The sequence below is a fragment of the Panthera tigris genome, chromosome A1 (genome assembly GCF_018350195.1).
Source record: "Panthera tigris isolate Pti1 chromosome A1, P.tigris_Pti1_mat1.1, whole genome shotgun sequence".
Taxonomy (NCBI): Eukaryota; Metazoa; Chordata; class Mammalia; order Carnivora; family Felidae; genus Panthera; species Panthera tigris.
The window spans coordinates 194,531,042-194,553,142 of record NC_056660.1 but is presented as its reverse complement, the minus strand read 5'-3'; the positions used below and the strand labels follow the sequence as shown (position 1 = coordinate 194,553,142).

Below are 22,101 nucleotides of genomic sequence, written 5' to 3'. Positions count from 1 at the left end.
CTAGTTGCTGGTATACAGAACTCTCCTAGTTGTGACAACCAAAAATGTCTCCATGAATTGCCAAAAGTCCCCCGGGGGCAAATCGCCCCTGGTTAAGAACGGCTGCTCTGGAGTCTCTACCTGCCTCCACCACACTTGCTCTGCTGCCTCAGAACCCCTGGGTTTGCACCAAGCACTTTTACACCACAATAGCCTAACAAGGTAAGAATTGCTAGCTCGATTCTCACGTATGACTTACTCAGGGTCATACGGCCTGTGCAAAGCTAGGACTCAAATCCACATTTCAGCCCTTTCCTTGATTGACCCTACACGGTGATGTCTGGGGGAAGGTTCTGTGCCTTGTGAGTGAGCCAAGTTGAAGGCCAGGGATGGATCATGCCCCTCACTACAGTTAATTGGCTCAAGGGTGGTACCTGACCCAAGCTGAACCGATGAGTTCCTTCTCTGGATTTTTTGGGACCAGCTAGAACTCAGATTTGTTTCCTTCTGGTGCCTAAAGTGGTAAAATCTAAAACTCAAGAGCGGAGAACAGAGCTGGTGCGCATTGAGAGAAATAAAGCCAAGACATAGAGTCAACCTAAGCAGAGGCACCAGAAGCACCGATGTGGCGGGACTTCTGGGTTTGTGCTGCTCGCAAAGTCTGACTGCCTCGCGATCCTTCTTGGGGCCTGGCTGTTCCACAAAAGGGCCCTGGATCTTTCTCATACACTCTCCTTTCCCCCCCCACCAGTTACTTTGAGTTGAGTTGAATAAGAGTCCTTATTAGTTTGTCCCTGTTAACAAAATACCTACTTGTTGGGGGGGAAAAATCCTTCTTAGTATCAGTAATCTGCTGCTAAAATTTTATGATCCGTGTAAGCATGCTGATAGTCAAGTTCCTATTATTTTAAATGGGAAACATTGCGTCACATGACACATCAACCCCAAACGCGCAACCAATTTTTGAAACGTAAATAAAACTCAATAAAATGTCTACATGTAAGCAATAAACTCTGATGTTTGCTATAAATGCTTACCATGTGACACTCAGCACAAATTAATGTGGCACTTACAAGAAGTTGCTTTATCTACAGTAACATCTTCCACATCCTCTTTGTGGACATCTAGCTGTTCTGCTTTCCAAGCTGTGTGGGATTCTAACATTTGATCGTGTCTGCAGCAGAAAAATGTAAGAAACGGCTCAAGACATTTCTCACAGATTGTTTTGTCTTGCCAAATCTGTTATATTGAGTTTTGGGGGCATAAATGTAAATGTTACTTACATAAACAGAGTACAGAAAAGTTGGAGTGGCACAGATGGGTTCATTCTGTGTAGTTTGGGCGTTAAAAAAATAGACATTCTTTTAAAAAAAGCAGTGAAAGAAATGTTCTAAGTGAGGATCCTGTATATACGTCAAAACCACATCCCAACCCGAAATTTCCTTCTGCAGGAGAAATGATGAACAGTCTGGAGGGTGTGTTTCCCTACTTTTGTTTCACACGCACCTGTGTGTGTGTACGTGCATGTGTGTGATCACGCGTGCACACACACACGCACACACATCCATCAAGAGGGTGGCCTGGGGTGAGGAACCTGCCTGGAAGAGGTGCTGGAAGATGAGGACCAGGATTCCAGCATGAGAACGTTGGTGAGCACGGAGCAAGTCCACAGGCCTGGAAGGTTCTGGATGAACACCAGCGGCGCCGGGAAGAGGAGTTCTGCGCAGATGCGGATGCCCAGGGTGGGCGTGGCAGGAACGAGCCCTCTGCCCCACAATAGCCAGTGGTCCCGTCCACTGTCTGATAACCTGCGGATAAGGAAGGAAGACAACGAGCCTCCGCTACGACCTCCAGGGCCCGCCCCATGCCCTCCAGGCCCCGCCTCCATGCCCTCCATGCCCCGCCCCCATGCCCGCCAGGCCCCGCCTCCATGCCCTCCAGCCTTTGCGGCAGATTTTCAGCCCTCAGAAGCACCAAGCCCCTGGAGGTTTCCTTTGTGGAACAGTTTCCCGCGCTCCCGACCTTCTCTTAGTGACTGGTCAGCCTGCAGGTACAATGCCCCGCAAACCAGATCACGCCGCTAAACTAGATCAGAGCACCTAGCCCATTTCCTCAACAGGGTTCATCACAGACTGTGACTTTACACTAGCTTGATTATGGTTAAATGTTTACCGTCCCCACCGGAGTGTACGTATCCAGTTTGTTCACTGCTGTACTGCCAGCAAAGTGACCAGCACCGGGTTGATAGTCAATACCTATTTGCTGAATTGAAAGAGAGCTTTTTAATGAAATTCTGAACAGAGAGATGACCCAGATACTTCATTTTTTAAAAAATATTTTTTTAATTTATTTTTATTTTTATTTTTGAGAGACAGAGCATGAGCAGGGGAGGGGGAGAGAGAGAGAGAGAGAGAGAAAGAGTGAGAGGGAATTCGAAGCAGGTTCCAGGGTCTGAGCTGTCAGCGCAGAGCCAGATGGCAGGACTCAAACCCACAGACTGAGATCATCACCTGAGCTGAAGTCGGAGGCTTAACGGCCTAAGCCACCCAGGTGCCCCCAGATAATTCCTTTTTTTAAATAAAAGTTTCGTTTTATTATTTATTTATATTAATGTTTATTTATTTTTAAGAGAGAGAGAGAGACAGAGTGAGCAGGGAAGGGGCAGAGAGAAAGGGAGACACAGAATCGGAAGCAAGCTCCAGGCTCGGAGCAGTCAGCACAGAGCTGGATGCGGGGCTCAAACTCAAGAGCTGTGAGATCATGACCTGAGCTGAAGTCAGACGCTTAACCAACTGAGCCACCCAAGTGCCCCATAAAGGTTTCATTTGATGATGATAGAAAATATTTATGGTTAAAGATTTAGAAAACAAAGCAGAATTATCTCTGGAGATTCTCTCAACCTTGCTTATAACAGCTATAACATAAAATAAAATAGAAATAGTCCAAATGTCTGTTAATAAGGACTTGGTAAATAAATCATCTATGATGAACTTATGATCTATCATTATACAAGAAAAAAAAGTAAATAACAGATCAATATCATAGTTTGAAAAGAATGATTAGTACATAGGATATTTGAATATTCATGAAAAAAATGTGAAAAATGATTCATATAACTTTTAGTGGTATATTTTCATAGGGGAGAGATTTATAGGGATCTTTAATCAATAATGTTTATATTATTGTTTGATTTTGTTTAAGAAAGAGCTGTGATGGTTTTGTGTTCTGATGGGATAAAATCAACCCTAATGATTTAAAAATGAAGATAAAAGATACACCTGTAAGTTCATCTCAGAGAGGTAGCCACTGTTACTGTTTTATTTTTAATGTTTATTTATTTTGAGAGAGAGAGTGCAAGAGCTCATGTGTTGGGGGGTGGGGGCCAGAGCCTGTCAGCGCAGAGCCTGATGAGGGGCTCAATCTCATGAACCATGAGATCACTGCCTGAGCCGGAATCAAGAGTTGGAAGCTTAATTGACTGAGTCACCCAGGCACCCCCAACTGTTGTTACAATTTAGAGTAGATACTATATATATTTTTACTTTGTATATAGACACATGCAGACATTTGTATTTACAACAGTGAGTCCTAAATGTACATCATACCTTGTAGCCTTTTGATGACCTATACCACTTGTGTTTGTTTCAGCACTCGGGTTTGAAGAACTAACAAATATCTATGAGCAGTTGCTTTAATAATTCCAGAGGAAATATTCTAATCTCAGTGAGCTCACAGCCTAGTTAGAAGGAAGGGATGTGGACACATAGCTATATTCAAGGGAAGCTACATCTATCTATCTATCTATCTATCTATCTATCTATCTATCAATCAACCGAAAAGGGAAATATAAGATAGCAATTCTGTGTGGATCAGGGAATGATACCCAGAGGAGGATGGGCATGATTTAAGTACTTGGAGATAACTGGAGGAGGAAGGACATTGCACGTGGGAAAAATAGCGTAAGTAGAGGCTCAGTGGTAGGAAAAGACAGGATATATTTGGGAACAGTAGATAGCACAGCTGTGTTGGGACATGGGACACTTACAGAAGAGAAGTGGAAGATCAGGCTGGAGGGTAGGTGGGTGCCAGGTCACCCAGAGTCTTGTGAGCCAGATGAAGGTGTTTAGAATAATATCCTCTCCCACAGAAAGACCTTGATTATTTTCAAGTGGAAAGGTGTGCTTGGTTTTTTCTGTTGCTTCTGTGAGGTAGGGACCTGGAAGTCCCAAAGCAAAGGCCGAATCATTTAAGTTTTCACTAACTTGGTTGATTTGGAGCAAGCTGCTCAAAGCTCAAGCTGGGCTATCTCTGGCCATCTGTGTTTCTGCTCCAGGGCTCTGCCTGCTTACAGTTATCTGCCAGAAACATAAGGAACGCATAGAAGCCCAGGTGATCCACAACCAGGAAGAAGAACACGATGTACCCGGGTGTTCGGAGCAGATTATTATAAAAAGGAGGAAGGCAGAGAGAATATGGGGCCACCTCGTGTGTTGTGTTATCAGCCCCTGCCTCACCTCTCCTACTTGGATGCCATTGCCACCTACAGCCACAGCTATGAAGGCCTGCAGCAGCCTCAGACCTCCTCCAGCTCCAGAAGGCACAGGAATGACCCTGGAAGGCTCATTACCCCCATGTCCAGGTATGTTTTTAGGCAGAAACTTTGTGTCCAGGTAGTTATGGAGTCAAGACCTGCCTTGGCCTCCGTATCCCATTGCCTGCTGCCCAATCTCATCTGCTTGGAGAAGGAAGGCTCTGTCCTCCTGCAAATTCCAACTGGCTTGACTTGGACACTGAACACTTGCTCGGAATTGGCCATCCTTTCCCCTGTGGAATGAATCTGTTTCCACTCTTGTCCTTCCAATCTATGCTCCACACAGCAGCTCTAGTGGTCTTTTAAAAACTCATTGATTATATCATGCCCTTCCTCTGCTTCAAGAGGGGACTTTTCTCTGCTCTTGAATTAACATTCTGATGCATGATTGGCTCTTGCCTGCCTTTCCACTTTTTCCTTCTACAGTCTCTTCCTCCTCAGAATGCTTCGCCAGCTTCTGAAGGGCTCTGAGTTCTTCCCACTTCATGGCCACCGGCGATACCATTTCCTAAGGAAGTTCTCCTTTGCCTCTTCAAGTGGTTGCTCTTACTTGTGCTCCAGATCTTGGTTTAAACCTCACCTCTTTAGACAGGTTTTCCCCAACCCGCTATAGCTCTTATTAATTCATAATTTTCCTTATGTACTTTCCATCTCTACTGCTAGGTAATAAAACTCCATCAAGGCAGGAGTCATGCCTGTTATATTTACTCCTGTCTCCCTAGCACCTGGCATGGGGGCTGGTCTAGAGTGAGTACTCAGTGGATACTTGTTCAGTGAGTGGGTGAATGAATTAATGAGCAAATGGATCCTTGGTTTCTCGGTGAATGGACTCCTCTTCTAGAAAGTACACACAGTCCATGTGACTTTGAGTCATTGTATACTGGCTGGCATTCCCTGATGTTCAGGGTCATGAGCCATCTCAGACTGGCCCAGGGCCTCCTCAGCTTGACCCCTTTTTGCTTATATCACCTTCTGGTTTCTTGGCCCTGGCCACTTCAACCACTGGAACTGGAGGGTCTCTACTGCCCATTTCCTACCCCCTGGTCCCAGCTTGCCTTGGACCTAGGCTCTTTCTGTTTAGACAGGTCCACAATTAGCAGAACCAATAGGGTTAAATAGATATGTTCACGGAGTACCCCAAATCACACTTATAGCAAAATGTGATCTCAAAAGGTATTTATTAATGATTGCCAGTAAAGGTTCAACCCCAGCATAACACCCATTGAATTAAGAGTGATTTATTTCACACTGTGAAAGCAGTATCCAGTAGCCTCATTATTTACTCTTTTGAATTCCAATGACTACGGAATAGTGGGCAGTGGGGGGACAGAGAGGAAGAAGAGCTGACACAAAAAAACCAAAAACCAAAACACACACACACACACCCCACGGCTCTGCTGTCAGAATGTCCCCTGACTGCAGGGAGAGGTGACTCCAGACTCTAGCCACCCAGAATCAGCTAATCCACACTCAGAGTAACTAACAGTTGTTCTTTCCCAGGAGAACTAGGAGCTAAGTGCATTTAGATCACATGTTTACCCAGAGTTGTGGTTTTGGGCCTGTTATGATTCACTGTGTAACTTTGGGCAAGTTGTTCCCTGTTTTGAAGGTTCACTTTCCCCATCTGCATTTTTAGGGGGCTGGGTTCTAGAAACTCCTGGCTCTGACCCTGTGAGAGTCCATCTTGACCCATATGCAAGGCTTGAGTCTTGGTTATTGTTCCGTTGCTGTCTTCCTTTCAGGATTAAAGAAAATCCTCCCGTTAAGCACAGGAAATGTCAATTTTTTATATATATATTTGTTTGCTCCTAGAGGCCACTTCTGTAGTCAACAGTGTATGGTTGTTTCTCAAACTTTCATACGCATCAGAGTCATCCAGATATCTTGTTCAAAGACAGATTGCTGGGGCCCATCCCCAGAGTTTCTGATTCACTTGCTCTGGGACGGGACCCCGAAATTTGCATTTCTAACAAGTTCCCAGGTGACACTGATGCACCTGGACTGGAGACCAACTTTGAGAACTACTTTAGGACACTCAAAAGTGTTGATATTAATTAAGTATGTGTTTCTGAGGGACAGATATCAACATTGGACTAGAGGCTGTCTGAGACCTCAGTGGGACTCACCATCCTACTCTGTTCCAGGCAAGGAGAGGACAAGGTACTCCTCCAGGGGGCATGGTCCCAGAGCCAGGTATAGGGGCTGGCCGCCAGGGCTGCCTCACCATATCCCCATGGTTCATAAAGGGCCCATTAAGCCTAAGGGAGAGGGCACAGGAAATGGGTCTTTGTTGGGTTTAGCAGCATATCGTGGGATGAAAGCAAGGCAGGCCGTTAGCACAGGGCTGCATGGAAAGATGAAAGGTAGATGTATGGCAGAAATGCTAGGTGCTAATGCCCACTGGTGCCCACTCTGCCTCCTCACTTCCCTGAAGGGTCTCCAAAATCATCTACAACTCACTAAATATTTAGTGAGTGCCTACTGAGTGTTTTCAGCTGTGCAAGGCACTAGGGTACATATTATTGAATAAGAGAGGCAGGGCCCCGTCCTCCTGGAGCCGTCTGCTAAGCAGATTAACAAGTCGCATGTACTCACTGAACGCATGGTGACAGACACTCAGGCCCAGAGGGGGCAGGGCACTTGTCCAAAGTCACACAGCGAGCTGACCTCTGGTCTCCTGGCTCCCACCACAGTGATTTTCCTTTTTTACGCTGCTGCTTCCCTGAGACCGCATAACTTGCTGGTCTTTGCGGTAGCAATGAAGATAATCATGCACGCTGCCCCTTGTTGCAACGATTTTTACCAGGAGCGTAGGGACTCATGCTCCTCTGGGCTCATCAGAATTTCAGGGAAATATAGCAAGGAATGTGACTTCTTTGCCATTTAATTAAAAAAATACAGCGGTGATGAATGCCTATTATAAAAGGGTCTAAGGGTCTAGAAGTATATACAGAAAAAAGGAACATCCCTATTTATATCCTCCCCTCCCTCATTCCAATTTCATTCTCTTCCTTCTTTCCTCAAAAGTAGCTACTTTTCACAGTGTGGTGTGCTCACGTCCAGACCTTTTCTACGCATTTGTAGACATTATGTACACTAATTTATAAACATTGTATATATAAGCAGGCACTTAAAAGTGAGTTTTAAAATCATATATGTATAATATATTTATTTTTTTAAGATTTCAAATATACCTTTATTTCTTCTGAAAATGGAGGTATTCTTGGTAAAACTTCGGCTACCACACCACCCTTCGGACCAAATTCTGGCACAAGTTAACATAAATAAAACACACCATAAGGTCCTTTACAATTTGCAAATGAATGTCATATAGATTTTTTACTTAATCCTCAAAGCTATCCTATGAGGTAGACTCAACTGAATGTCTTACGATAGTTTTTCTACAAGAAAACCGGTGCTCATAGAAATTGAGGGAATTGCCCATTGAACCACAGCACCCAAGAAACAAAGCTAGATCTCAAACCCAGCCCTTTTGCCTCCAAATGATTCCCATTGCATTGTGCCCTACACTATGTCCCAGTGGATTTAGCAGGTTTCTTCATTCCAGTGTTGAGCCCAGTGTTGTGAGTATCGTCCATCTCTGCCAAACAGCTCTTAAACAAACTGGCTAAAGCCATTCTGCATTAAGGGTATGGTAGAGCTGGGGCAAAGCATATATAATAGTATTTTTTAAATTGTGTGCGTAAGGTGAAAAGTGGACACTGCTTTTGTGATAGAAACTGCAGAGACAAAAACTGAATAAGCTCTTGGCTGATGGGGCATGACTGAGAGGCCTTGTTCTGGGATGTGCGTAAAGAAAGGTGGCAGGAAACAGGGCGAACCATGGCAGTGGAACTAAAGCAAAGCAAGCCTTGTTTGCAAGGAGGCTTGAAGGCTCTCCCTGTAGCAGAAGTAGTGGGCACAGGGGCGCTTGGGGGGCTCAGTAGGTTGAGTGTCCGACTCTTGATTTTGTCTCAGGTCATGATTCCAGGGTTGTGGGCTTCAGCCCTGCTTGGGCTCCTCGCTGAGCATGGAATCTGCTTAAGATTTTCTCTCTCCTCTCCCTCTGCCCCTCCCCCCTGCTTGCGTGCACTCTCTCTCTCTCTCTCTAAAATGAATAAAATAAGATAAAATACGATAAAAAGAAGTGGTGGGCACAGTTCACCAGGACACCCACACAATGCATGGCTACGAAGCTTATCACCGTCAGACTGAGAGGACCCAGACAGAGATGGGGATGTGGTCAGAAGGAAGAGAGTTAAGTAGGTATGTTAGGATGAAAATACAGGACAAAAATGGATCGGACAAGAGAATGGGAAGACAAGCCATAGATTGGGAGAAAATATTTGCAAAAGACATCACTGAAGAAGGACCATTACCTACATTAACATTCAACAATAAAAAAAGCAATCTAATTAAAAAGGCAAAAGACTTGAACAGACACCTCACCAAGGAAGACACACAGCAGGCGAAAAAGCATATGAAAACATGCTCCAAATCATATATCATCAGGGAATTGCAAATGAAAACACTACACACCTGTTAGAATGGTCAAAATCCACCACCCTGACAACATCAAATGCTGGCAAGGATGTGGGGCAACAGGAACTGTCACTCTCTGCTGGTGGGAACGCCAAACAGCACAGCCACTTTGGAAGACAGGTTGGCCGTTTCTTACAAAGCTTACAAAACATTCTTACCATATGATTCAGCAATAATGTTCCTTGGTATTTACTCAAATGAGTTGCAAACTTATGTCAACACAAAGATCTATACATGAATACTTAGAGCAGCTTTGCTCATAATGGCCAAAACTTAGAAGCAACCATGATATCCTTCAGTAGGTGACTAGGTAAACTGTGATACATGCGGACAGTGGAATATTACTCAGCACTAGTAAGCAATGAGCTATCAAACCATAAAAGACATGGGAGAAACTTAAATGCATATTACTAAGTGAAATCAAGCTGGTATGAAAAGGCTACTTACTGACTAATTCCAACTATACGGCATTCCGGAAAAGGCTAAACTATGGGGACAATAAAAAGATCAGTGTTTGCCTGGGGTGAGGTGAGAGAGGGTTAGGCAGAGCATAGTGGGTTTCTAAGACAGTGATACTATTCTGTACGATACCGCAGTGGTGAATACCTGTCATATATTTGTTCAAGCCCACAGAACACACACCACCACAAGCGAACCCTAACATAAACTATGGATTTTGGGTGACAATGATGTGTCAGTGTGGATTCATTGATTGTGACGCACGTACCACTCTGGTGGGGGATGTTGATAGTGGAGAGACGTGAGTGTGTTATGGTAGGAGGTATACAGGAACTCTGTACTTTCTGCCCAATACCGCTGTGAACCCAAGACTGCTCGAAAAAAATAAAGTCTATTAAAACAAAACAAAACAAAACAAAACAAAACAAAACAAAACAAACGCCTGAATATTTAAGAAACGTGGACAGAGGGATCATGAACTTCAGTCTGATATTATTGATATAAGTATATAACTAGTCAGTCTCACATGGACAGACAATAAGACCCTACAGAGAGCAGACCAGAGAAGTAAGTGGCCATGAGTAAAGGAGGGACAAGAAAAAGGAGTGGCCCTAACCCCTCCTGTCATGGGCTCTATCAGAACACTAGAGACTCGTACTAGGTGGCTGTATGTATTTGTGCTGCTGATAAAATTATGCTAATCAAAAAAAGTGTGTGTGTGTGTGTGTGTGTGAGTGTGATTTGTAACCCTCCCCTCCCCCCACCCCCTGCCCCCCGGCTTGTGGGGCAATGGAACAGACCCTGACTTGGGAACTCAGTTGCCTGGTCTCCATCGTGGCATCGCCTCTGGTTTCCTGAGGCAGATGAGGTGATGTTAGTGGGCACAAGGGGTGGCTAGCGCCCTCCTCAGTCTCCAGGCTGTGTCTCCGGGCCCCGGCTGGCACAAGCAGAAGTTAGTTCGGTGTGCTGCAGTGACCCTCCTGGGTCCGTCGTTCATCCCTGTTCCCTTGGCACAGCTGCTAACTCTAGATCTAATTGTACTCAGGGTTCCAGGACAGGAAGCCTGACCTTAACTTAGGGGTGTTCTGGGGACAAGCGATAGAGAGCATTTCCTCTGCCTTTCTCGTGATCTCTTGAGGACAAAGCTTCTCATAAAATGGGTCAGGTTGTGACAGAAGACCCACGGGATGCCAGCACCAGGCTCAGACCTGCCCTGCACAGGCTCTGAGGGAGAAGTGCCTCATGCAACCCTCTCAACGCCTCGGAAGGCAATAGGATTTATTCTCACAATGCTACCTATGGCTCAGAGATGGGACAGTTGGCCCAAGGTCACACAGCTACGGTGGGAATAGCAGAGCCGGGATGGGGGTGAGTGCATTTTCCTGTGGTCTTACACAGGACATCCTGGAACCTCAGAAAGTCATTCGTTTCAATATTCTCTTCCCTCACATACAATGCTTCAATTGTCCTACTACAGTCCCCCTCTATAGGCAAACCTCAAGCAGACTGGCCCCTTAAACCTTCAAGGACAGATGATAATTTATCTTCCTAAAAAATCTCTGTCCATAACACAACCTTCTTTAAAACTCCTTTTAGGATTCAACAGTACTCATTCCCCTAAAAATCTTCCCTTACCTGCAATTTAAGAGATTGATAAAGAGGATGTCACCTCTGTCTGATCATTCATTTTGTAAACCTATACTGGCTCCTTGTGCCCAGTGATAGGCTTGGGATGAGGCCTGGTCATTGTCCTCAGACTGCTCAAGGTCTGAACAGTGAGTCTGATCCATGCTAGAATTAGCTAACCTTTTCAGCAAATAATTGCTATTTGCCAGGCACCATGTTAAGTGCTTTGCATGACTCAACTTAATTGGTCCTTAACAACAATCATCTGAAGTAGAAACTATTATTATCCCCATTTGACAGATGAGAAAATTGAGGCTAAGACAGGTTGAGTAACTTGTCGCAGGTTATATAGCTAGTAAGTGGCAGAGCTGGGATTTGAAGTCAGTTCCATCTGATGCCAAAACCAGTGCTCATTTCCACAATGTTCTATTGACCCAGGTTAATGTCAAACCTGGGATTCTTTGATTCTGCTGGCAAAGACTTGGCCTGTCTTCTTCAGTAGAGGCAGATAATGCTTTATAGGTGTCCTCACTGGCAACACCATTTCTCCAAAGAGTAGCTCAGACGCTACCTCTAATGAAAGCCTTCCCTGCTTTGACCATCTGGAAAAAATACCTTTCTCTTCTGAATCCTTGATTTCACTCATGCCATTCTGTCTGGGATTTCAGCTCTGTGTGTACATATCTTCCTCTGTGAGTTGTGAGAGCCTTAGAGGATCATGTCTCATGTTCATTATTGTAGCCCCATTATGACTGGGTCCTCAATAATGTTGAAAGGATCCCTAAAAAGTTATGCTTATGTCAAAAGCATTATCTTCAAGGAACATTATTGTTGCCCATCTCTACACCTCTCTTTGCCTGTCAAAAATGGAGAAGAGCCCAGATTTAGCTATTTGAGCTATTGAAAAGAAGGAAAGAATTCCCACAAAAGTCTTAAGGTACAAGATCCTAGACGCAGGAGCTACTGTTGGGGAGGAAAGGACATTTACAAGATCCCACTGGCCTCCTTAGACAGCAGGAGCCCTGGTGGGAGAGTTGCTGAGCCCTGCCTGGGAGCCCCTGGGACATTCCTTGGGCTGCACCATTCAGGGACTGGCTGCTGGAAGAGGTGTCTCCAGCCCCAGGCAGGTGGATACCTCACTCTTCAGCTCCAAACACTGTGTGTGAGGGGTGGGGAGTCTCCATCGCTTGGCAAAAGCTTGAGCAAGAACAGCCTTGGCATGTAGGAACTGCAAGGCCCAGCTCTCAGCTGCTTGAGCCTTAGAAGCCTCAGGAACTTCAGTACAGCTCCACCCCACTGGCCTGGAGTGATGCAGGCTCTGATCCTCAGGAAGAACAAAAGACCAAAAGCACGAATGAGTGGATGAATGCGCTTTCCCTCCACTCCCACAGAGACTTCTCACCACTGCTCTAAGAGTCTGTTCTTTTCCTTCTACCAGTACTGATTGAATGCCCACGTGCCGGGAACTTTTCTGGGTGCTGAGGATCCCCCGGTCCCAGGCAGTGTGGTGCCTGTTTTCCAGGAGCTTAGTTGGACACCATGAATATTACTCTGGGTTTCTCATAAATAAGTAAAAGTTTCAGCTGTAGTAAGTGCTCTGAACACTTGAGTGTAATAAAAGCAGTTGGCTCTTGCAACGAGGTCAGCAAAGGTTTTCCCGAGGAAGAGGGAAGTCCTCTGCCTGGCAATGTTCTTTTCACCTCCTTGCTCTAATTAAAATGTGGCTCCCCTGAGGTCACCATTTTCTCTGCAGGTCACTGCTTCCAAATAGTTTGCCCTTCACCCCACCTTAGACACCCACTCCCCCCATCATAGCCTAGGCCTTGTCATCACCGGAGACTACACCACCTTCAAAATCTCTACTGCAAACATCCTATTCTCTAGATGGCTTACCAACTCCTATCGGTCCATCTTCTATCCATGAGTTTGCAGACCGCACCAGATCTTTGACATCAGGTCCCCCAGTCTACCAGTGCTACTCTGCTCCCTATCTACTGCTCGTCCCCTCATACCCTCACTGCCATCTTAACCCAGCTATTAGACAGTCATTGCAGTCACCCCGGCCACTCACTCTTATCCGTCTTATCCCTTTCCTTGTATTGTGTCCAACTTTCAAAGCCATAATACTGGGTAGATGCAACTTCACCTCTACTTTGAGACTACACCCAAGCAGTTGAATATGGGTTGAGAAATATACACAAATTTGCCAACTGGTTGCATCTTAAATTTATGAACACGACCCTCAGGTGGGTCCCAGCACTGTTGGGCAGATCTATGACCTATCTTGTTTCTGTTGCTTTCCCATTCTTCAGGAGGACTATTTCTTATCCCTTCTCTTGATTCAAACCTCCAGTATTCTCCCCTTTTCGCTCTCAGCTGATGACATTGTTTTTATTTCATTGAGGAAATAGAAGCAATCAGAAGAGAACTTCCTTATCCTCCACCCATGAAATCTACCCACTGACCTGTGTCTGAATCATATACCAGGCTTTTCTCCCACAAAAATAGGTAAACTGTCCTCACCTGTCGTTAAGTTCCTTTATCTTGCACACTGATCTCCTCCCCTTCCCTTTACTTAACCAAGAGTTTTGCTCTTGCAATGATCCTTCCTTCTCTCTTGGATCATCAAAATTCCCCTTCCTACTGCATTGTTCCAATGAACATATAAACATAATAGAGTAACTGTTCTCTCATCTCTCTGTTCTCTTTCATAGCACAACTCCTTGAAAGAGGTGTCTCTACTCACTCTCTCCAATTTCTCACTTTCCATTCTCTTGAATCTATTCCAGTAGACTTTGATCCTTATTACTTCATTGAAACTATTCTTGTCAAGGGTAACAATGCCTTGCATTCCAAAATCCAGTGGCTAAACCTGAGTTCTCGTCTTAGCTGGAGTAGAGATTTCAGTCTTTTTACACTTATAGTTTTCACCACAATGGTGGATAGACTGTAAGGTGCCACCTCTGTTGATATTCACGGTATTCGTGCTCTTATATATCCCCTCCCCTTGAGTGTGGGTGGGGCCCATGCTTGCTTCTGACTAACAGAATGTGGCAAAGGTGATGGGATGTCGCTTTCATGATTACATTATGTCATCTAAGAATTTATATAACTAGCAAACTGTCTCTAGAGTCCTCAAAGCTCAGCTGGCTTTGGAGAAGTGGCCATGTTGGAAGGCTCACATGGCTAGGAGCTGAGGGCCAACAAGAAGCCAACTGCCAGTGAGAAGCTGAGGATTTCAGTCCTACAATAGCAAGTAAATGTACCAACAACCCAAGTGAGCTCGGAGGAAGATTCTTTGGCAGTTGTGCTTCCAAATGAGAACACAACCCAGCTAACACCTGACTACAGCCTTGTGAGTTCCTGTAAGCAGAGGACCCAGTTAAGCCACCCCTGACCCACAGAAACCATGAGACAATAAAAGTGTGTTGTTTTAAACCACTAAGCTTGTGGTAATTTATTACACAGCAATAGAAAGCTGATATAACTGCTTATCTTTTATATGAGGTCGTTGCTATGTTTTTTCCATAATGGCATCTTATATTGGATTTTTTAAAGACTCAGATACAATTTATTTGCTTACCAAACGGGTACCATTCTGTGTCTTCATATGCAAATGGTAACCATAGAACCCTAGGGTCTAAGTGAAGGTCATCGGAAGTTACCAAGTATGACCTTGAATGAACACCTTTGTCTCGCAGAGGCTGTTTCCCATGTGTAAATGAATGGGTTGCAGCAGACCATCTCAGAGAAACTCTGAGGTGTGATACATAATGATTCTCTGGCTGACCTTGGGCCCGCCCAGTCATCTTTGGAAGGAGGAAGATTTGGGAGGTGAGCTTCCTTCCCCTATTCATTTCAGCAGCTAGGGGCAGAAGCCCAGACTGAAAGGGATTTGCTAAGTCAATGGTAGAGCTGGCCCCAGCCCTTTCCTTCATGCTCCTATGTCAGTGCTTTTTCAGTGGCAACAGGAGGCCCTTCTCTCTTCTCAGCTCTCCCAGGCCCTTTGTTAGCATTGTGAGGTAAAGTCAAGGTCTGCCCACCCTACAGATGTGCTTTGGGGGTTTGCTCTAGATCTCTTGGACCCTTGCCTGGGTCCAATCCTGGGAATATTCCTTGTCCAATGGTGCCTCTTCCTGCCTTATTTCAGGAGGACCTACCAGTTGGCCTTATCTTGTGCCAAGGAAGCTGTTGGCTGAGTAAAAGGTTAGGAGAAGTTCTGTGGATGAGGGGGAATCTGTAAGCAGGTTTCAGGTAGGGCGGGGGCTATAGCTTTGGAGAACCTGAGCCCAATAAGCTCTTGGAAACTTACCCCCAAACAACCTTACTTTAAAAACTAATACTCAAAATAAAACATACACGCCCAGGTTTAGACTATTAATATTTTAACCAGAGTATTTATAATAAAAACTGGAGTCTTCTCATCTAACCTTCTCCATGAAAAGTCCCTCTTTCTGTGGCTAAGCTTTTTTAACATCTGTTTTTTCAGTTCTCTAGTTTTCCATCTCTCTATACAATATAATGAGTTTTCAACTTATTAATACAATGTTAGTGCAAATTTATACCTGTTTTAGTTATTTACCTTTATAGCTTAAAATTATATAAGCATAGAGATAAATTTATTGTCAATTACAAATATTTGTACTGGTTTTCTATTGCTGTTGCAACAAATTACCACAAGCACAGCGGAGTAAAAGAACACAAACATTCTCGTACAGTTCTGGAAGTCAGAAGTCCTAAAATCAAGATGTTAGCAAAACTGTTCTTTCAGGAGGCTCTAGGGAGTATCGGCTTCCTTTTTCTCCCAGCTTCTAGAGCCTCCCACATTCCCTTGGCATGCAGCTCCTCCTTCCATCTCCAAAGCCAGTAGAATAGCATCTTGCCTCTTCCCTGACCTTCTAGCCTCCCTCCTGTAAGAGCCCTTGCGATGTCACCAGGTCCATCCAGATAATCCAGGATAATCTCCTCATCTCAAAACCCTTACTTTAATCACATCTGCAAAGTCCCTTTTGCTGTCTAAGCGTTGCGGGGATAAGGATGTGGACATCTCTGGAGACCATTAATCTGCCTACTCCATCATACATCCCAGTTTACCTGGAGCAGTCCCACTCTATGCCGATTGTCCTGATGCAAATATTAACGAGGCCCCTTTCATTCTCCAAAGTGTCTCCATTTGAAATTATATCTATACTCTACTTATCCAGCGTTTCCCAGTCTTTTTTATATCGTAACATGTAGAAAATAACATTTTCTAGGTCCTCAGGATGAAAGAACAAAGCCTGTTTATGGTTAGAGCTAACTGTCTCAGGAGTTCTAGCCACTTTGGGACCTGCCTGGCTGCTTCAAGGGGCAAGAGTATCAATACCTCAGCACCCCATAACCCATTTGTGATACCCCATTGGCTATCGCACAGCACTGGGAAAGTCTTCCCTCCATTAAAGCAGTATAATACGTTTAAACCGTGCTCTTGTGATGCCCTCCTGTGTGAGCAGCCTTTGGTTCCAAGGGTCTCACACACGTGCATTGACGCTCCTGTCATTGTAATCCTGGGGGCTAGTGCAGGTTGTCGGACTGATGCACCCCTTGCCATCTTTTCACCTGCGCCTCCCAGTTCTGTGTCTGCAGAATCTTCTGTCCCTCACACACTCTCCCAGGCATCAGAATGCCAATATTGGTGGCACAGCACTCGTCCTGGATTCACAGGAGGGGCTTTTGAAGCACTCGTACATTTTTTTCTCTGGGACTCCGGAGCGCCTAAGTGTCTTAGCTTTGTAACATACTCTTCTTTCTTTAAACGTACTCCATTTACCACAGAAATACTCGTGGTAAAACATCTTATCATTATCACTGCCTTTCAGATCATTATAAAAATCACAACAGCTTGGCCAAGAGGCACATTATAACGGGTCGATCTGGCACCAGCACTTTTCCTATGTACTTGAGCCGGTATTTGCTTCCTTAGCAGGGTCTTTGCTTTAAATTGCTGCTTTTCATTTCCACTCTGTTCCTAATTTATTTTGCAGGATGCACTCTCCCTAGTCCTCAGCATGTGATGTCATGATGATGTTCAGCCTTCGTTATAGGAATATTATGTCTTCTAATACCCATGCCCAAACTGAGGATTTTAAAATTCATTTTTCAGCACTTGTGCCACTTAATGAATCCTTGAATTATATCGTTATGGCTTACAGAATGTTTTAAATTATACTAATGATGAATGCTCATGCTACAGCTAATAACTACTCAGACCTCTCACACAAGTGCCATGTGACCAGGGCATTTCTCTCTGTATTCTCACAGAAGGACCAGGTGGGCACTTCTGTGTCCCAGCCAAAGTGGCCACCGTACGGAAGTTATAGTGTAGGACAATTCACTGTGCCCTTCTGAGCATCAGTCTGGCTATTATGACATACTTTGTGAAATTTTGAATTTGGGTGGGATTCTAAAGGCTGTAAATTCTGCATACAAAGTGGATCTTTACTAATATTTTTATATCACACTACCTTAAATTCACGTAACTCATGTGCATACAGACTGTCGTGTGCATATACACCCTGTTTTTTTTTTAACAAAATGTAATCATTCTCTATATGTTATTTTGTTACCTTTGTATGATGTGGGGGCCAAGGGCTCCAAAGCAAGGGCTCTTTACTAGAGCAAAGAGACACATGACCTGTGTGAGACTCTGGGTGCACCGCTCCTCTTCTCTGGGCCTTGGTTTCCCCACCAAAGGATAGGGGGCTGGACTCACTGATCCTAGAGGTCTGCTCCTGCCATTGTCTTCCTGGTCTTGTAGAAGGCAGCTCTACTCTTCCTGTGGTTCAGGCCAAAGTATTTATCTCCTCTCTCTCATACTCCATTTCCTTCCATCGACATTTAACATTTCCAATCTACCATAAAACTATTTTTCAGAAATTGACCACTTCTCACCATCTTCACTGTGCTTACTCTTGTCAAATCATCATAATCTTATTCCAGATTATAGAAACTGCCTCCTGACTGGTCTCCCCTTTCTGCCCATGCCTAAATCAACCCAATAGGCAGAGCATCCTTTTTTTTAAAAAAAAAATTTTTTTAACGTTTATTTATTATTGACAGACAGAGAGAGACAGAGCATGAGCATGGGAGGGGCAGAGAGAAGGGGAGATACAAAATCTGAAGCAGGCTCCAGGCTCTGAGCTGTCAGTACAGAGCCCGATGCAGGGCCCGAACTCACAAACCGTGAGATCATGACCTGAGCCGAAGTTGGATGCCCAACCGACTAAGCCACCCAGGTGCCCCCAGAGCATCCTTTTAAACCCAAGTCAGATCATGGCATTCATCTGCTCAGACTCCTCCAATATCTTCCCATCTCACTCAGAGTAAGAGCCAAAGTCCTTAAAATGGCTCACAGAGCTTTGTACAGTTTTCGCCCACTTGTGCTTGCTCTGGCCTGATTTACTTCTCTTGCCATAGCTCATTCTGCTACAGCCACACTGACCTCCTTGTATTTATTTAATTCTAATATAGTTAATGTACAGTGGTATATTAGTCTCAGGTGTACCGTATAGCGATTCAACACTTCCATACATTACTCAGTGCTCATCATGATAAGTGTGCTCTTAATCCCCTTTTCACACCACCCCCCCCCACCTCCCCTCTGGTAACCATCAGTTTGTTTGCTATAGTTAGGAGTCTGTTTCTTGGTTTGTCTCTTTCTTTCTTTGTTCATCTCTTTTGTTTCTTAAATTGCACATATGAGTGAAATCATATGGTATTTGTCTTACTTATTTCACTTAACATTATATCCTCCGGGTCCATCCATGTTGTTGCAAATGGCAAGATTTCATTCTTTTTCATGGCTCAGTAATATTCTGTTACATATACATACCACATCTTCTTTATCTATTCATCTGTCAATGGACACTTAGGCTGCTTCCATAATTTGGTTATTGTAAATTATGTCACAATAAACACAGGGGTGCAAATATCTTTTTGAATGAGCGTTTTTGTATTCTTTGGGTAAATACCCAGTTGTGGAATTACTGGATCATATGATAATTCTATTTTTAATTTTTTGAGGAGCCTTTCACAGTGGCTGCACCAGTCTGCGTTCCCAACAACAGTGTGAAAGGGTTGCTTTTTCTCCACATCCTTGCCAACAGTTGTTGTTTGTTGTGTTTTTGATTTTAGCCATTTTGATAGGTGTGAGGTATCTCATTGTGGTTTTGATTTGCATTTCCCTGATGATGAGTGATGTTGAGCATCTTTTCATGTGTCTGTGGGCCATCTGTATGTCTTCTTTGGAGAAATGTCTGTTTTATGTTTTCTGCCCATTTTTAAATTGGATTATTTTTTATGGTGTTGTGTTGATAAGTTCTTTATATTTTTGAATACTAATACCTTATTGAACATATCATTTGCAAATAGCTTCTCTCATTCACTAGATTGTCTTTAAGTTTTGTTGATTGTTTCCTTTGCTGTGCAGAAACTTTTTATTTTGATGTAGTTCCAATAGTTTACTTTTGCTTTTGTTTCCCTTGCCTCAGGAGACATAACTAGAAAAACGTTGCTATAGCTGAGGTCGGAAAAATTACTGCCTCTGCTCTCTTTTAGGATTTTTATAGGTTCAAGTCTCACATTTAGGTCTTTAATCCAGTTTGAGTTTATTTTTGTGTATGGTATAAGAAAATGGTTCAGTTTCATTCTTTTCATGTAGCTGTCCAGTTTTCCCAACACCATCTGTTGAAGAGATTGTCTCTTTCCCCTTGCATATTCTTGCCTCTTTGTCATAGACTATTTGACCATATAATCATGGGTTTATTTCTGGGCTCTTTACTCTGTTCCATTTGTCTGTGTGTCTGTTTTTGGGTCACTACCATACTGTCTTGATGACTACAGCTTTGTAATGAATCTTGAAATCTGGGATTGTGTTACCTCAGGTTTTGTTCTTCTTTTTCAAGGTTGTTTGGCCATTAGGGGTCTTTTGTGATTCCATACACATTTTAGGATTACTTCTGTGAAAAATGCTGCTCTAGTTCTGTGAAAAATGCTGTTGGCACTTTGATAGGAACTGCATTAAATCTGTAGATTGCTTTGGGTAGTACGAACATATTAGCAGTATCTGTTTTCCCAATCCATTAACATGGAATATCTTTCCATTTGTTTATTGCCATCTTCAATTTCTTTCGTCAGTGCTTTGTAATTGTCAGAGTACAGTTCTTTTACCTCCTCAGTCAAGCTTATTCCCAGCTATTTTATTATTTTTGGCACAATTGTAAATGGGATTGCTTTCTTATCTTCTCTTTCTGCTACTTCATTATTAGTAACAGATTTCTGCATATTGATTTTGTATCCTTACTGAATTCACCTATCTGAATGAATAGGCCTTACTGAATTCACCTATCAGTGCCAGTAGCTTTTTGATGGAGTTTTTAGGGTTTTCTACATACAGTATCATGCACACACTGACTTCCTTTTAATTCTTCCAATAGGCTAGGCACATTCCCTCCTGGGCTCCTAGAACATGCTATTCCCTCTGCCCAGAATGCTCTTCTCAAAGAAGTCCACAGGGATTGTTTCCTCCCCTATTTTAGGACTTTGTTGAGATATCACCTCTCAGTAGTATATTCCTGACTATTTAAAAAGGCTTCAATCCCTCCTCTCTGCCTCTAGACTCCCTCTCCCACTTTCCTGATTTTCCTCCACAGCAGGTACACCCGCTGACATGACATGGATATTACTTATTTATTTTTGTTCTCTTCCCTCCCTAAAATGTTTCACAAGGGCGGGGATTTTTGTCTATTGTGTTCACTGTTTTAGGCCCAGTGGCTGGCACATATAATAAATATTCATTAATGAAAAAGAACCAATTTCTTTATTTTCATCTTCTTACTCTTCTATTTGATTCTTCATTTTTGTTATTACATTCTTAATTTCCATCCCCTAACAATATTTTTTAAAAGCAATATTGATGGGAGATCCGGAAGATGGCGGCGTAGGAGGACGCGGGGTTCACAGCGCGTCCTGCCGATCACTTAGATTCCACCTACACCTGCCTAAAGAACCCAGAAAACCGCCAGAGGATTAGCAGAAGGGAGTCTCCGGAGTCAAGCGCAGACCAGAGGCCCACGGAAGAGGGTAGGAAGGGCGGCGAGGCGGTGCGCGCTCCACGGACTGGCGGGAGGGAGCCGGGGCGGAGGGGCGGCTCGCCGGCCAAGCAGAGCCCCCGAGTCGGGCTGGCAAAAGCGGAGGGGCCGGACAGACTGTGTTCCGACAGCAAGCGCGACTTAGCGTCTGGGAGGTCATAAGTTAACAGCTCTGCTCGGAAAGCGGGAAGGCTGGAGGACAAAGGGAGGGAGAGCTGCTGAGCCCCCGGACGGCAGAGCTCAGCTTGGCGGGGAACAAAGGCGCCAGCGCCATCTCCCCCGCCCATCCCTCAGCCAAAATCCCAAAGGGAACCAGTTCCTGCCAGGGAACTTGCTCGCTCCGCGCAAACACCCAACTCTGTGCTTCTGCGGAGCCAAACCTCCGGCAGCGGATCTGACTCCCTCCCGCTGCCACAGGGCCCCTCCTGAAGTGGATCACCTAAGGAGAAGCGAGCTAAGCCTGCCCCTCCAGCCCCCGTGCACCTTGCCTACCCACCCCAGCTAATACGCCAGATCCCCAGGAACACAAGCCTGGCAGTGTGCAAGTAGCCCAGACGGGACACGCCACCCCACAGTGAATCCCGCCCCTAGGAGAGGGGAAGAGAAGGCACACACCAGTCTGACTGTGGCCCCAGCAGTGGGCTGGGGGCAGACATCGGGTCGGACTGCGGCCCCGCCCACTAACTCCAGTTATACACCACAGCACAGGGGAAGTGCACTGCAGGTCCTCACCACGCCAGGGACTCTCCAAAATGACCAAACGGAAGAATTCCCCTC

The 22,101-nt window shown here is 44.6% G+C and overlaps 1 protein-coding gene and 1 long non-coding RNA gene across 2 annotated transcripts in view; both read left to right on the top strand.

Moving 5' to 3' along the window:
* Positions 1–1,942: 1,942 nt before the first annotated feature.
* On the top strand, positions 1,943–14,605 carry LOC122231758. Its single transcript, XR_006208993.1, has 3 exons — positions 1,943–2,029; positions 4,313–4,618; positions 14,328–14,605. It is a non-coding gene; the product is annotated as an uncharacterized LOC122231758 (long non-coding RNA).
* Positions 14,606–15,275: 670 nt separating this feature from the next.
* SLC36A1 (solute carrier family 36 member 1) overlaps positions 15,276–22,101 on the top strand; it is a 62,675-nt gene continuing 55,849 nt past the window's right edge. Inside the window, exon 1 of the mRNA XM_042993931.1 lies at positions 15,276–15,403. The gene's annotated coding sequence lies outside the window, so the exon portion shown is untranslated. The remainder of the gene's footprint in view (positions 15,404–22,101) is intronic.